This window comes from Dendrobates tinctorius, unplaced genomic scaffold (assembly GCF_039654945.1).
Source record: "Dendrobates tinctorius isolate UK_male_01 unplaced genomic scaffold, ASM3965494v1 ptg000044l, whole genome shotgun sequence".
NCBI lineage: Eukaryota > Metazoa > Chordata > Amphibia > Anura > Dendrobatidae > Dendrobates > Dendrobates tinctorius.
The window spans coordinates 8,433,109-8,448,249 of record NW_027361712.1 but is presented as its reverse complement, the minus strand read 5'-3'; the positions used below and the strand labels follow the sequence as shown (position 1 = coordinate 8,448,249).

At 42.7% G+C, this 15,141-nt stretch overlaps 1 protein-coding gene and 1 long non-coding RNA gene across 2 annotated transcripts in view; both read left to right on the top strand.

The window, feature by feature from the left end:
* The window catches only part of SHC3 (SHC adaptor protein 3), a 268,874-nt gene that overhangs the window by 134,853 nt on the left and 118,880 nt on the right, over positions 1-15,141 (top strand). The window lies entirely within an intron of this gene.
* Positions 1,798-10,773, top strand: LOC141089054 (uncharacterized). The gene is made up of 3 exons (XR_012232160.1): positions 1,798-5,978; positions 6,592-6,776; positions 10,653-10,773. It is a non-coding gene; the product is annotated as an uncharacterized lncRNA (long non-coding RNA).

Genomic DNA, 15,141 nt, shown 5'->3' with positions numbered 1-15,141 from the left:
GATCTGTTGCTGTATGCCTTTCCTTCTTTGATACTGCTCGTTTGCTGCTCACACAAACTTCTTTGCATGCATGGCCATTGGATTCTACTGCGGTGAACTGGATTTTTTATGCAAAGTTATTTTGTTGCACTTTAAATTTCCACTTGCCACAAACCTCACATTTTTCCTCACTAACTAAACCAGGAAATGATTCCCCTTTTTGCTTGACCTTGTCCTTTCCCATTCTGGGCTGGTCTCAAGTGTTTAGGTATATCCTTCACTATTCCTATCACTGCACATAATAAGGACCACCACTGTTTTACCTATCCTAATGTTCCTATTTGTCCCTACCTAAGTTCAAGCCAAGATTCTATACCTTCTCTACTTCTGATCTGAGTGTACTATAGTTTTCTTAGGCATTACCTTACAGTAACCACACAACAGCACTTATAGCACTTTGCAATAATCACATTACACTTTACATGTTTCACATTACACAATAAACACAATAAAACCGTCAGTCAATATTCACACTCCGCACATTGTTGTCTTTAGGGACAGGTACCCAATAGTCTCTGCCATACCCCTACAGATGCATGCAATGCAATGAAATAATCATACCACCTGCATTATAAAGAGGGTACTGGCCAGCGAATGCTTCAATACTGTTATAGTCAGTTATATAAGATGAAGGAATAATTGTATATGGCAGGCAACAGAGCTGCATTGGCCATTACTGGGTCTCCATCACCAGTGCTTTGCATTATAATAGGGTCAATCTGGCCATGGGCCTCACATAGACTAGTGACATTCCAGAATTCCCTTATTAGTATTGTGAGGAAAGAGGGAGACACAAGCGCAATATAGGGTCTTATCCCACAAATAAAGTAAACGGTTTGACAAAAAACTGCTCACCTGGTAGTAGGTATTCAAAGCATGTATAGATAAGGGCTGCTGCAGATCCACAAGTTGGTCACCGACTATCTGAAACAGAGCTCTGCAAAGGAATACGTGGATTTCGTCCGCGCTGCCCAAATGATGAAATTCCAGAAGGTTAATAAGGTTTGACAGTGGTTTATTCTACGCATTTCAAGGTTTTTTGCAACCTCTTCTTCAGGAAATACTGGTGGTATCTCCTGAAGAAGAGGTTGCAAAAATCCTTGAAACGCGTAGAATAAACCACTGTCAAACCTTATTAACCTTCTGGAATTTCATCATTTGGGCAGCGCGGACGAAATCCACGTATTCCTTTGCAGAGCTCAGAATTCCCTTATTGTTACACATGTCTGCCTGGACTACACTGCAACATCAATACTTTTTTTTTCCATTGATAAGGGTGATTCTGCAGTATTGCAATAATTTTAAGTCTCTCATGTGACCAAATGAAAACCAATCTTAGTGCAGCTTAACAGTCTCCAAAAGTTTAAAAAAAAAAAATCTGAATTTCTTGCATTTATAAGATGCTACACTGTCCTGACATTGGTTGACAGCTATGTACAGATCCACAGTAGTAGGGAGTACAAATGAGTGACACTTTCAAGGTTCGGTTCGGTTCGGTCTGGCGAACGTCCTGATGTTCGCCCAACATACTCGCACCTCATTGACTTCAGTGGGAGACAAAGCCAAATGCATAGACAACACCTTCAGGTGGGCCAAAAATCTGCCAAAACAGCTAAAATTAGGGGCAGACACCAGGAAAAATGGCATGAATTGACCTATCAATTGCGATATAAATAAATCATTTAATAAAATTGATGTGGGTTCTCCTGTATTTTTGATAACCAGCCAGGCAAAACTGACAGCTGTGAGCTGCAACCCTCAGCTGTCAGCGTTGGCAAGTCTGGTTATCAGGAATAGAGGGGTCCCCACTCTGTTTTTTAAATTATTTTAAATAAATAATTTTAGAAAATGAAGAGGGGTCCCCCTCATTTTTGACAACCAGTCAAGATAAAGTTGACAGCTAGGAACTGGTATTTTCAGGCTGGTAAGGGGCCATAGAAGATATTGCCTAAAATAACAACCCACAGCTGCCCCAGAAAAGGGCCATCTATTAGGTGCTTTGCCCAGCTCTTCCCACTTGCCCTGTGTCAGTGGCAAGTGGGGTTAATATTTGTGGGGTTGATGTCACTTTTGTATTCTCCGGTCATATCAAGCCCAAGGTTTAGTAACGAAGAGGCCTCTATAAGACTAATATCCATTACTAATCCTATAGTTATATTGTGTCACAATCCATGTTTGGATCTGTGGCAGATCTGGGCTCACATATAACCTTTTTTTCCTTCAAGCCTTTGGCGGTGGTCGCTGGGGTTATTACAACCTTGGTTGCTGCTAATGGGTTGCCCCCGGTGGCCGCTGGGGTTACTACATGTTTAAATTAGCCAGCAGGTGTTAACCCTCCCATCCTTCCTACAAAAGGGTGTCAGGTGCTCTGGATCACTGTTGGTGATACTGGTCATTTCCTAACCAACCTTGGAGGAGAGAGGAGCTATTGGGAGCAGTGCTTTGCAGCTCATCCAGAGCTTTGGTGTTTCAGCTGTTCAGTTGGAAGCTGTATCCGGGTGCCGTACTCTGTTGCCTCAGGAACATTGGCAACAGAGAAAGCTAAATTGTTTGTTTTCCCTTTTCGTTATTTTCCCTAATGTTATATTAGTACAGCAGTGGGACCAGTGTCAGCACTAGCCAGTTCCCTAGTAAGGGATAGGTGCGGGGCTAGTGAGGGATTCAGGTATCCTGGTCGGCGACAGGTGAAGAGCCTGTATAACCAATGTGAGGAGTGTTCAGGGGCACAGCCTCAGGAGAGTGCAGGAGGTGTCCACGTCCCCATTCCCTATTGTAGGGCCCACCGTTGTAACTGTGTCCCCGGTGTTCCCTTGTTTGTCTTGTCCTTCTAGTTACTGACCTGCTGGTCGCGTCACACAGGGCAAGTCACTACGTGACATATTGTAAATAAACACACAGAATAAAGTCCTTTAATTGAAAGAATGACACAGACTCCATATCTGAATCTAAATTAAGCCATACTTACGTCATCACCCATTCCACTGAAGCCATGGCCTTCTGTAATAAAACAAAAATAAAAACAACCATATCCCTCACCTGTTTGTCGTTCTGTCCCACGCTGTAATCCATGTCTGGTGATAAACAGCAGTAAGATGCGACTGTCCAGGCTGAGAATCACTGAGCAATGAGCTGCTGCGAGTGCAGCATCAGTGACTAGCAGAAATGTCATCAAGGTTTCCCCCGGTCACTAAGGCTGCGTTCACCACTGAGGCCCTTAGTAAGATTACTGCTGGCACAGGGAGAAATAGTCTCACAGTGCAGCACAGACTCCTTTAATGAATATATATTAAACCAAACTCCCGTCATCACTCAGTCCACAGAAGCCAATGTCCCCTGTAACAGAATTAAAATAATATACCACAATATTCCTTACCTGTCTGCTGAGAAGAAAATAATCCATTTGTCTAGCAACGAGTTTAGCTCTGCTACATCTAGATGGCAGGTTGCATTGTTGCTTGATACAAGTATACAGCCTGTCATCCAGCAGAGACACTGAGGAACGTGTATTACTGCTGCTCGGTATCTCGTGGTGAACTCCTATGACCTGACTGACGTCACTGCGAGCGTAAAAAAGTTCTCACGGATGAGGTGCCTGCAGAAAGGTCGTGGAAGTTCTCAGCCAATGAACTCAGTTCAGCTCACTGACATCAGCATGAGCGTCTTGGGAAAAGTTGTCATCCGTGTGTCATCAGTGTTCACGTGTGCAGGACATTTTGCGGCCCTTGCGCTACCAGAAACGCTGATGTCTGAAAGAGCCCTTAGTTAACTCAGTCTTTCACCAAACTTTGGACGACTTTTGACTATTTTTAGGAAAAAAGCTTGGGAATCCGAACATTAATCCGAATTTGCAACGTTCATGCCGAATTTGAGATTGTCAAACGTTTTCCAAACAAGCTCGTTCATCTTTAGTAGGGAGAAAGCTGTCAATCAGTGGCACTAGAGCAAAGTACGGCTATTGAATATGACTCTTGGGCTCATGCTACAATGTTTCAACTGTGATTTTGTCAAAACTGTAGCATCTCAAAAAGTAAGTGATACACTTCTTTTATCAGGGAGTCTGCCACTACATCACCCTGCCTCCAGATAGGACTGCATAAACCTGGTAACAAATTAATTGTAATTACTTGCAAACCAGCAAATGTCTTAAAATATCTTCCTAGTTCACACCTGAAGGTAAATCATACAACTGCAGAAGAGAGGAGCTTGCTTCCCCTGCCTTTATAAACGCAGGTGCACAGTAGATAGTGCACTGCCATTTACTGTTGTAGTCCCAATGAATAAGTAGTTTCTGGGTTTAGGTGAACCCCAATCAACTAAAGAGTTTATCGCAGGAGGCTGTATTTTCCTGCAACTGGGGCTAACATGTTAGATGCAGTTACCAAAGAAATCATTTATAAAAAATAATAAATTCAGGTAATATACCCTTCAAAAGGTTTTTATGACTTTATGGTTGTACATTGTAAAAAACACATATAAAGACAAAAATATAAAATGAAAACACAAAACTCCACCACTTGCCCAAGCCATAGCTTCAAGATCCTGTTATAATTAAGCAGTCCTCCCATCAAAGTTTTTATCCTCTTAATATATTGCAATCATCATCATATTATATAACACTGTGTGTACTTACAATTGCTCATTTAGCCTTTGTGAAAAATGTTGAAAACTTCATGTTTTTTCAGGTCACTGTAACTGTACTTTCAGGGTATGTTCAGGCTAAGTTGTCGTGTGTGCATATACATTTTAAATAATATTAATTCTGGATGGAAGACTACTGGATCCTAACATTTTTGCAGCGCAGCATTTTGCTTTGCATTAGAAGTTGCAGCAGAATCTTTATGTGTCTCTCTGGTTTCCCTCCAACTCCTTTCCTGCTCCATAGACTGCAGCAGCTGTAATTTGATCCTTTACTAAAGACAGAACTACAGACAGATTTGAGAGTGAATGGTCACTACAGGAAACAGCAGACGTGGTTGATAATTGGTGAAAGAATCAGTTTTCTCTTACAAATTTATTACCAGGTTGTTTTGGTTCACTTGTACTATTGATATGTGAAAACAATAAAATGAGAGGAGAGGGGTAGAAAGGCATTTACTATTATGAGAGTTCTGGGAACCCTAACAGAGTAAGGAGATTCTATGGGTTAATGGTAGCCAGATAACTACTGACATTAAGCCCCCTTTACACACTGCGATATCGCTAGCAATATCGCTGTAACATCACCGATTTTGTGACGTTATAGCGATATTGCTAGCGATATCGCTATGTCTGATACTTACCTCCGACCGGCTCCCCCGCTGCTCATCGCTGATCGCGCGAGAACGTCCTGGATCATTTCTCATTGGGCGCTTCCTGCTGGGCTTCCTGTGGCGCCGACGAGCGACACGTGGACGCGAGCGGGAAGACGTTAAGATCGCCTCGTCTGACAGGTAAGTAGCGACCCCTGACCTCTGCTATGTCGCTGGTGAGATCTGCCTGTGTGACAGCTCACTAGCGACCACTTAGCGATGCACCAGCGATCCATATCGTTGTCGGGATCGCTGGTGCATCGCTAAGTGTAACGGTACCCTTAGTTGGTGTCAGATAGCTAATTCCTCCCCCAGCAACTGAAAGCTTGGTACATGTGTTTTACAAAAGCCAGACAGCACTAAATTTCGCAACATACTGTTAAATTTTCATTTTTGACAGCAGTTGTGCTTCAGTTTCATCGAACATGAGTTTTTTTTTTTTAAACCCAAACTACTGAAGCAATCAATTATGGAACTTTATCATAATGTTCTATCAGAAAACAAATAGGTGAATCCAAATGCTAAAATTACTGATATCCTGGTAATCATGTCAGTAGATTTGCAGAATACCAGCTGAAACGCAAAACACAAAGCCACTGTCCTTAATGGTCAATAGAAACGACTTGGGAGATATGCAGAAGATGAGGAAAGGTAACTGATTTTATCATATGCATGGGGTGTCTTTGTTCATTTCATTGCATGGCATATGTTGTCCTTAAACTAGCTTATTATACTCAGGATTTGGGTATTTTTTTTAGAGATGGACATTTTTTAAAGATCCTCAGACTGATTATAAAACCAAAAAGCAATACTTGCCTCACCGATCCCCCACTGATCCTATCCTAGTACTGTCTGGTTTTCTGCTGCTCTTTACCTCCTGGTCCCCTTATGATGTCTCATACATAACAGGAACATTTGACCGCTGCAGGCAGTCAATAGCAGCAGCTGTGATCCACTGTAGCCAGTGGTTAGCTGCAGTGTCAAATGCCCCTGCTACAGGACGCCATTGTTGCAGAAAGTAGAGACCAGGTGGGATGGGAACATGGGGTTAGGGATTTGGCAGTGTCAGAATTGGTAAGGTGAGTGTTGCTTCTTTTTCTAAAATTTAATCTAAGTGTTTTGCAGAAAAAAATCCTCTGTGTGCACATCCATTAACGTAAACAGCATGAACAGCTTCACAATGCATGCGTGATATTATAGTAGACTGCAGTGTCTAGAATGTTTATTTTGATATATAATACATATTTTATTTATTTTCCTTCAGGAATGTCTTACCCAAATTCAAAGCATCTTAAGTAAAGCGCCCAAATAATGCCAGCACTGTCAATCAATGAAGCAGGAGGAGCCGGGCCGGCAGATTGACTGACGGACAGTCAATAAGCACGTCATTTGCATATCACTTCAAAGATCTTTTTCTTCAAAATTAACCTGCAAATTTTGGAGCTACAGGTAGGCTTCTTCCCTAGGAAACTTGTCCTACATGAATATGTATTGAAGCACAAAAAGTCCCAAAGTAGTATTTCCAAGGACAAAAACTCAAAAGACTATTAGACCACAACCAAAAGAAAGGAAGTCTATAAACCACCACCACCACCACCACCACAGAGTATAGTCCATGAAATCAATTTTATTAATCCATCAAAAATTTAAAAGATGTTCGTTACGAAACATGCGTTGGGGCAGCAGGGACACGTGTGTTATCCTACACAGCCAGAAAGTCCATCTTCATGCCCTTATACATGTGCACTGCAGTTCTTTATTAGCGTTTTTTGTGCAATTATTTATTAGCATTATAGCACTTTAGTTTGTGATATTTTGCACAGTTTATTGCATTTACGTGCAGATTGCACTCTTTTCCTACTCTATGGTATATTTGGGCTATAATAGGGTGTACTTATTCTGGTTTAATTGAATTTATTTTTTAGTGTAATTTTGGACAACATCTATATTATTACACATATCCAGTAAGTCATTGCGATACTGCTATATGAGTACATTGTTTACTCTAAATTTTTAGTATATGTAAAAATTATTATTCACCTTTAATTAATCAGTACCTGATGTGTAATTAGCATTTAACACTACAGCATTTTATCTGTTTAATATTTACACAGTCTGGTCTATGTATTAGCATGTTGCACTTTTTCCCAATTTTTGCTGCTTTTTATTATATACTAGCTGAAGAGCCCGGCGTTGCCTGGGCATAGTAACAAACTGTGGTTAGTTATAACAAATTATAATGATTATATTGAACATAAAAACATTTCACATCATATATTCAACACTACAGATTTGCTACACAAATTAACTAAACGATTACCCATGTATTGAGAGTATTTTATTTTCAACTCATTCAAAAGCCTTTTGATAAACATGTCTATCTGTGCATCTAACCCTATCCTGTGTGATAATGTCTACTGAGCTGTGTACCTAATCCTCTCCTGTGTGATACTTTCTGCTGAGCTGTGTATCTAATCCTATCGTGTGTTACTGACTGCTCAGCCATGTATCTAATCCTATCCTGTGTGATACTGACTGCTGAGCAGTGTATCTAATCCTATCCTGTGTGTGATACCATCTACTGAGCCATGTATCTAACCCTATCCTGTGTGATACTGACTTCTGAGCCGTGTACCTAATCCTATCATGTGTGTTACTGACTGCTCAGCCGTGTATCTAATCCTATCCTGTGTGATACTGATTGCTGAGCTGTGTATCTATTCCCATCCTGTGTAATACTGACTGCAGAGCCATGTATCTAATCCAATTCTGTGTGATACTGTCTGCTGAGCCATGTATCTAATTCTATTCTGTGTGATACTGTGTGCTGAGCTGTGTATCTAATCCTATCCTGTGTGATACTGTCTGCTGAGCTGTGTATCTATTCCTATGCTGTGTGATACTGACTCCTGAGCTGTATATCTAATCCTATCCTGTGTGATACCATCTGCTCAGCCATGTATCTAATACTATCCTGTGTGATACTGACTGCTGAGCCGTGTATCTAATCCTATTCTGTGTGATACTGACTGCTGAGCCGTGTATCTAATCCTATCCTGTGTGATACTGACTGCTGAGCCGTGTATCTAATTCTATCCTGTGTGATACTCACTGCTGAGCCGTGTATCTAATCCTATTCTGTGTGATACTGTCTGCTGAGCCGTGTATCTAATCCTATTCTGTGTGATACTGACTGCTGGGCCATGTATCTAATACTATCCTGTGTGATACTGACTGCTGAGCCGTGTATCTAATCCTATCCTGTGTGATACTCACTGCTGAGCTGTGTATTTAATCCTATTCTGTGTGATACTGTCTGCTGAGCCGTGTATCTAATACTATTCTGTGTGATACTGTGTGCTGAGCTGTGTATCTAATCCTATCCTGTGTGATACTGACTGCTGAGCTGTGTATCTAATCCTATCCTGTGTGATACTGACTGCTGAGCCATGTGTATCTAATCCTATCCTGTGTGATACTGACTGCTGAGCCGTGTATTTAATCCTGTCCTGTGTGATACTGACTGCTGAGCCGTGTATCTAATCCTATCCTGTGTGATACTGACTGCTGAGCCGTGTATCTAATCCTATCCTGTGTGATACTGACTGCTGAGCCGTGTGTCTAACCCTATCCTGTGTGGTACTGACTGCTGAGCCGTGTATTTAATCCTATCCTGTGTGATACTGGGCTCCCCCTGCAGTCTGTGTCAGAGGGTGGTCTGTGTTGGCACGGTAATAAATTGTGTTATTTCCAGCTTTACAGAAGGACGATAACACCATAGAAATGATAAGAATAATAGGCAAAATTGTTTGGTGAATTGGAACGCGTGGGGTTAAAATTTCGCCTCACACCATAGCCTTTGACGCTCTTGGGGTCCAGACGTGTGACTGTGCCAAATTTTGTGGCTGTAGCTGCGACGGTGCGGATGCCAATCCCAGACATACACACACACACAACATTGAGCTTTATACTGTACTGTATATTAGATTGAGACCTAATGTGAGCTGACTTATCTGGTTTCTATTTGTGCTATTATTGGTATATTGTTCTGGATAACACTGTTTTCCTGTTTATATTGGTGTCCAGCAGTGTTGCAATATTTTAAATTTTTGATGGATTACTAAAATTGATTTCATGGACTATACTCTGTGGTGGTGGTTTATAGACGTCCTCTCTTTTGGTTGTGGTCTACATGAATATGTACTTACTTCGTAGTGTAATTGTGCTCTGACAAACTTACTTTAAAAATAAGTTGTGCATGTGATGGCCACAGATTGAGCAGTGTCTCATCATAGAGTAGATACTTGCATGTACTGTAGTTACATGCTCCACTAGAAATACTGCATCATGCATCACGGATCTAGTCTCGTCTGGATCACATGTATTATTTCAAGGGGACCTGTCGTGTACAAATGCTAATTACCTGCAGATATAAAGAAATCTTTGGTTATTTAATAACCTTCCAAGCAGTTTTTAAAATAATTTCACCTCTCTGGAAAACCCCTGTATAAAGGGGTTTAGAGGGTAACAGGACATCCCAAGACGTTATTCACGTGTCTGAATTGCGGCTTTCCTTTGTAAAGAGGCGTAAGGCCATGCTGCACATGCAGGATTCATCTCCTAAATGTGTGATGGGAAATTTTAACTCTGGAGTTTCCTCGTTTGTGAATTCAGTTCTGGACTGCAATAAAGGCTGTAACTTGTGAACAGTCCGAAATATGGCAACATCCACATAGCTAATACAAGAATCTACTACTACAACCAAGACTCAGACCTTGGACAGTGGCCTGAGTCTGGATTGATGCCATGGCAGCTGCTAACCATGGGGACTCAGCGCACCAAAAAACATATAGGACCCAGTGCACACTTGGTTTGGGGGGGTTGGCGCCATGTATTAAGCTTTTTGGAACAGTTATTTAAATGGCATTCAGATGCATACAGGTTGGCTGGAGGCCCAAAGGAAACTCTTGGCCTTGGTCTAAAAAATCTGAGCCTATAGAAAGCATTCCCCAGCTTTTACATTTAGCAAAGTGTAGTTAGTGTGCACTAGTGATGAGTGATCGTGCTTGGATAAGGCGTTATCCAAGCATGTTGGTGTGCTGACCGAGTGTCTTCGGCGTGCTTGAAAAATATAATTGAGTCCCTACGGCTGCGTGTCTCGGGGCTGTTCGACAGCCGTAACACATGCAGGGATTGCCTGTTTGTTAGAAATGTGTGTTGACAAAGCAGACATAAGCATGTATAGAAAAGAGAACGCTCATTTACAGGAACTTTAAGCAGAAGGTGAGCTTTATAATAATTGCAATTTCTTTTATTCCTTTCTAGGCGAAGTTTGCAGATTTTGGGAAGATCATATCACAGAACATAACCAACAAGTTTGGAAAATTACTCAAGACAGAGTAATTGAGCCTATAATGCTTCTAATAAATACATCCAAAAATGAAAAGCCGTCTGTTTTTTTTTTTACTTTCTTGTTTTCCTTGTACAACCTAGTTATAAATATATCCCATGTTCTCACTTGATGGGGTCAAGCAACAAGTTGAATTCACAAGCTAAATAGATACTTTTGTCCTAAATCATTATTGCATTTGAGACTGTTTTTTGTCAAGCTTTGGTGTTTTGCGTCATTTTTTGCTTGCCTCAAAACTCATCTTTCCCTTTGAGCCTATTTTTTATGTCTGTATTACAGTCATGGCTGAAAGTGTTGGCACCCTTGAAATTGTTCCAGAAAATGAAGTAATTCTTGCAGAAAATTATCACAATTATACATATTCTATAAATCCTATGAGAGACAGGGAGTCATCAGAACAAAATACAGTTTGTTTTAAAATACACAAAAGTTTATTATGCAAAAAATATAAATATACAATAGTGGCACAAAATACAGATATAAAAAAGAGCTCAAGGTGATGTCACACAATGTACAGTGTGTACTATGTACATACTTGTGAACTCTGTGCCCCATCTAGTGACTTTAGCACTAACTGCACTGTGCCTATAATATACATTGTGCAGCACGAAGATACATATATAAACATTAGAGTTGAGCAAAACGGGTCTGTCAAATTCACTCATCGATGGTCGCCGATCGAAACCCGACCAAAGCGTGAGGTTGGTCATGAGGTCGCCGATCAGAGCGCCAAAGTCGCGTTTCAAATAATGCTTCCAGTGCCTTTTCTCAGCCAATGATGGAGGACGCACACTGTGGGCAATGCGATGACATGGGCAGCGGCCACCACCATCTTAGAGAAGGGCATTGAAGTGACTGGCTGGCTTTGTGTGGCGTCACAGTGGCTATAAAAGGCAGTGACCACCATCTTACTTCTTCCGATCTTAGAATAGGGAGAATTGCTGCTGCTGATTCTGAATAGGGAGAGTGATAGGCAGAGAAGAAAAACAAAATTGCTTCTGCTGATAGCGCTTTTCACTGTACAGTTAGTGTGCAGTGAAAGTGAAGGATTTTGTTGTGTGCAGCAGCGCTGGTGGTGATTAAGCTGCCTTTTAAGGCTACCTGCTAGCTGCATTGCTGTGTGCACACTGCTGTTCAAACTGCTTTTTTCAAAGCACTCCAACTTTTATTATTTTGTTCTGGTGAGTTACTGAGCGTTCATTTTTTCACACACCATATAGTGGTGTATGCTCCTCACACACTACCGTGTACCGGCTGGTATCACGGACAAATAGAAGCTACCTGTGTGTGAGACTCTGGAAAAACAAGCCGAGGAGATTTTCCATTTTTCCAGACCTACACCTTATAGAGCTGTCCGCTTTTCAAACAGTTTCGTATATCTGCTGTTAGATTACGGTCAAAGCTAGACAGAGACAGCGTGTGTCAGTCCTTATACAAATAGGCAGAGATTGACAATTTTCCATACACACACCATATAGTTGTTTACGCTCCTCACACTACCGTGTACCGCCTTGTATCACGGACAAATAGAAGCTATCTGTGTGTGACTCTGGAAAAACAAGCCGAGGAGGTTTTCCGTTTTTCCAGATCTACACCTTAGAAAGCTGTCCGCTTTTCAAACAGTTTCATATATCTGCTGTTAGATTACGGTCAAAACTAGACAGAGACAGCGTTTGTCAGTCCATATAAAAATAGATGGAGATTGACAATTTTCCATACACACACCGTATAGAGCTGTCAGATTCTCAAACAGTATTGTATATCTGCCGTTCGCATTACAGTCACATCTATACAGAGTCAACGTGTGTTTGTGTGACACTCCGTAAATACATATACGGATATTGTTAGTTACACAAAAAACGTATACAGCTGTACACTTCTGATACAGTTCCGTATATCTGCTTGTTGGATTATGGTCAAATACATACTGTTGGAGCGTCTGTGACGAACAAAATATATACGTAGACTTAATTTTTTTAATACACCTTACATAGGTGGTCACTCTTCATGCAGTACCATCTCTCTGCTGGTATTTTTGGTACATTTTCCCAAACATGAGGAAGTATGGTGGAAGAGGCCGCGAACATGGGCAGGGGGACGCAGCTGGTACTGATGGTGGTGGTGCATCGGCTGGTTCTGGCAAAAGCACAATAGCAGCTAAGGCAGGAGATGTTGAGCCTGCATCATTGTCTGGCCCAAGAAGGCCTGTAAGGTTACCTTTTCTTGGAGTAGGAAAACTGCTTTTAAAGCCAGAGCATCAGGAACTGGTTTTGGCGTACATTGCCGAAACAGCCACCAGCTCTATTACCTCGTCTTCTGAACGTTCGAAACCTGCAAGCATGGAGTCGTCAGTGCAGGATTCTGGTCAGGAAAAACACCTTTCCTTGTGTCCTTCACCCCCACCAAAAGTTAAGGTTGCGGAATCCCACACTTCATATTACTCTATGGAGCTCTTTTCACATACCATGCCTGGGTTATCCAGTCAAATCCTGAATTCCCCAGCCCAAGATGAATCTGACATGGAGTGCACTGATGCACAGCCACTGCTAGATAATTCTGCTGGTACATTGACCCAGAGCACTTCATTGCCCTCGCAGTCTATTGAGCCAGAATCTGACCCTGATGAAACTCAGGTGCCCCTTCCCGCATACTATACCACCTTACACGGTGACACAGAGGAAGGTAAAGGAGAAGGTGCAGATGACTTTGAAGAGGAGGTGATGAATGACCCAGTTCTTGACCCGGATAGACATCCATTGGGGAGGAGGGTGGTGCTGGCAATAGTTCAGATAAGGAGAAGGATCCGCAGCAGGCATTGACATCACAGCAGCGATTATCTGGCAGGCCCGTAGCAGTCCAAAAACGTGGACCAAAAACTAAAAGAGTTGCAGGACAGCTTGGCCAGACGGTCAACTTAGCACAGCGTGCAAGGCCAGAAAATGTATACCATAGTAGGAAGTGTACAGTGCGGCACTTCTTTGTCCAAAATCCTACTGATGAGGCAAAGGTTACCCATAAGAAGTGCGAAGGACCTTTAGCCGAGGTAAACAACTCAGAAATTTGAATACCAGTTGCATGCTTAGACATTTAATCAACATGCACTTGCAAGCGTGGACGGACTACAAAACCTCAGGTAGCACATGTGCACCTGCTCCAACTGAAAGTAGCCAGCAATGCTCTATCACTTCCCCACTGTAAGACCACCGCCACCGTTAAGCACACCACCAGCACTAAATGTGGAGGTGTCGTGGCAAGGCCAAAGCACTCAGGGAATTACAATGGTTTTGCAACACAACACTGAATCTAGGCCATCACCACCAATACCATCACCAACCCCCTCTCACTCCATCCGGTCCACCGCTACTTCCCCCATATGCAGCTCTCCAGTCCAGCTCACCCTACCAGACACTCTGAGTAGGACAAGAAAGTACTCATCCTCGCATCTGCGTACACTGTGTTTGAACGCCTACATTGCCAAACTAATCTCATTAGAGATTATGTCCTACCGTTTGGTTGAAAGCGAAGCTTTCCGCGAGCTCATGGCCTACGCTCTCCCATGCTATGACCTACCCAGTCGGCACTTCTTTTCTCGAAAATTCATCCCTGCCCTCCACCGGCATGTGAAAGACCGCATTGTCCATGCACTAAAACAGTCAGTGAGTGGAAAGGTGCACCTCACAACAGATGCAGGGACCATTAGGCATGGCCAGGGCCGTTACATGTCCATCACTGCGCACTGGGTTAATGTGGTGGATGCAGGCTCCACAGGGAACAGTGGCGGTGGAACAGTGCTGCCTAGCCCACGGTATAGGAAACAGTTGGCTGTAGGCTTTCGACCCTCCTCCATCAGCGAAAGCTCGTCCACAGAGCGCAGTTGCACGAGCACTCCATCCGCAGCTGGCAGTCTTGCACACGAGGTGTCCCACTATCGAACAGCTAGTGGTAAGCGTCAGCAGGCTGTGTTAAAGATGATGTCTTTGGGCGACAACAGACACACCGCGGAGGTACTGGCCATCTACTTGCAGCGACAAACTGAGTCATGGCTGGGCAGTCTACATCTTGAGACAGGCAAGGTAGTGATAACAGCCGTAATTTTGTGGCAGCCATAGCCCATGCAAAACTCACACACATATCTTGCCTGGCTCACACTTTGAACCTGGTGGTGCAGTGCTTCCTTAATAATTATCCGGAGTTAACATCCCTGCTACATAAGGTGCGAAGACTGTGCTCGCACATCCATCGCTCAAACGTCCACTCCACTCGTATGCAGAAGCTGCAGCGATTGCTCCACCTCCCCAAGCACCGCCTAATCATAGACGTTGCAACAAGGTGGAACTCCACCCTGCACATGGTTGAGAGGCTGTGCGAACAGAGGCAGGCTGTAATGCATTTGTGGGAGGATAC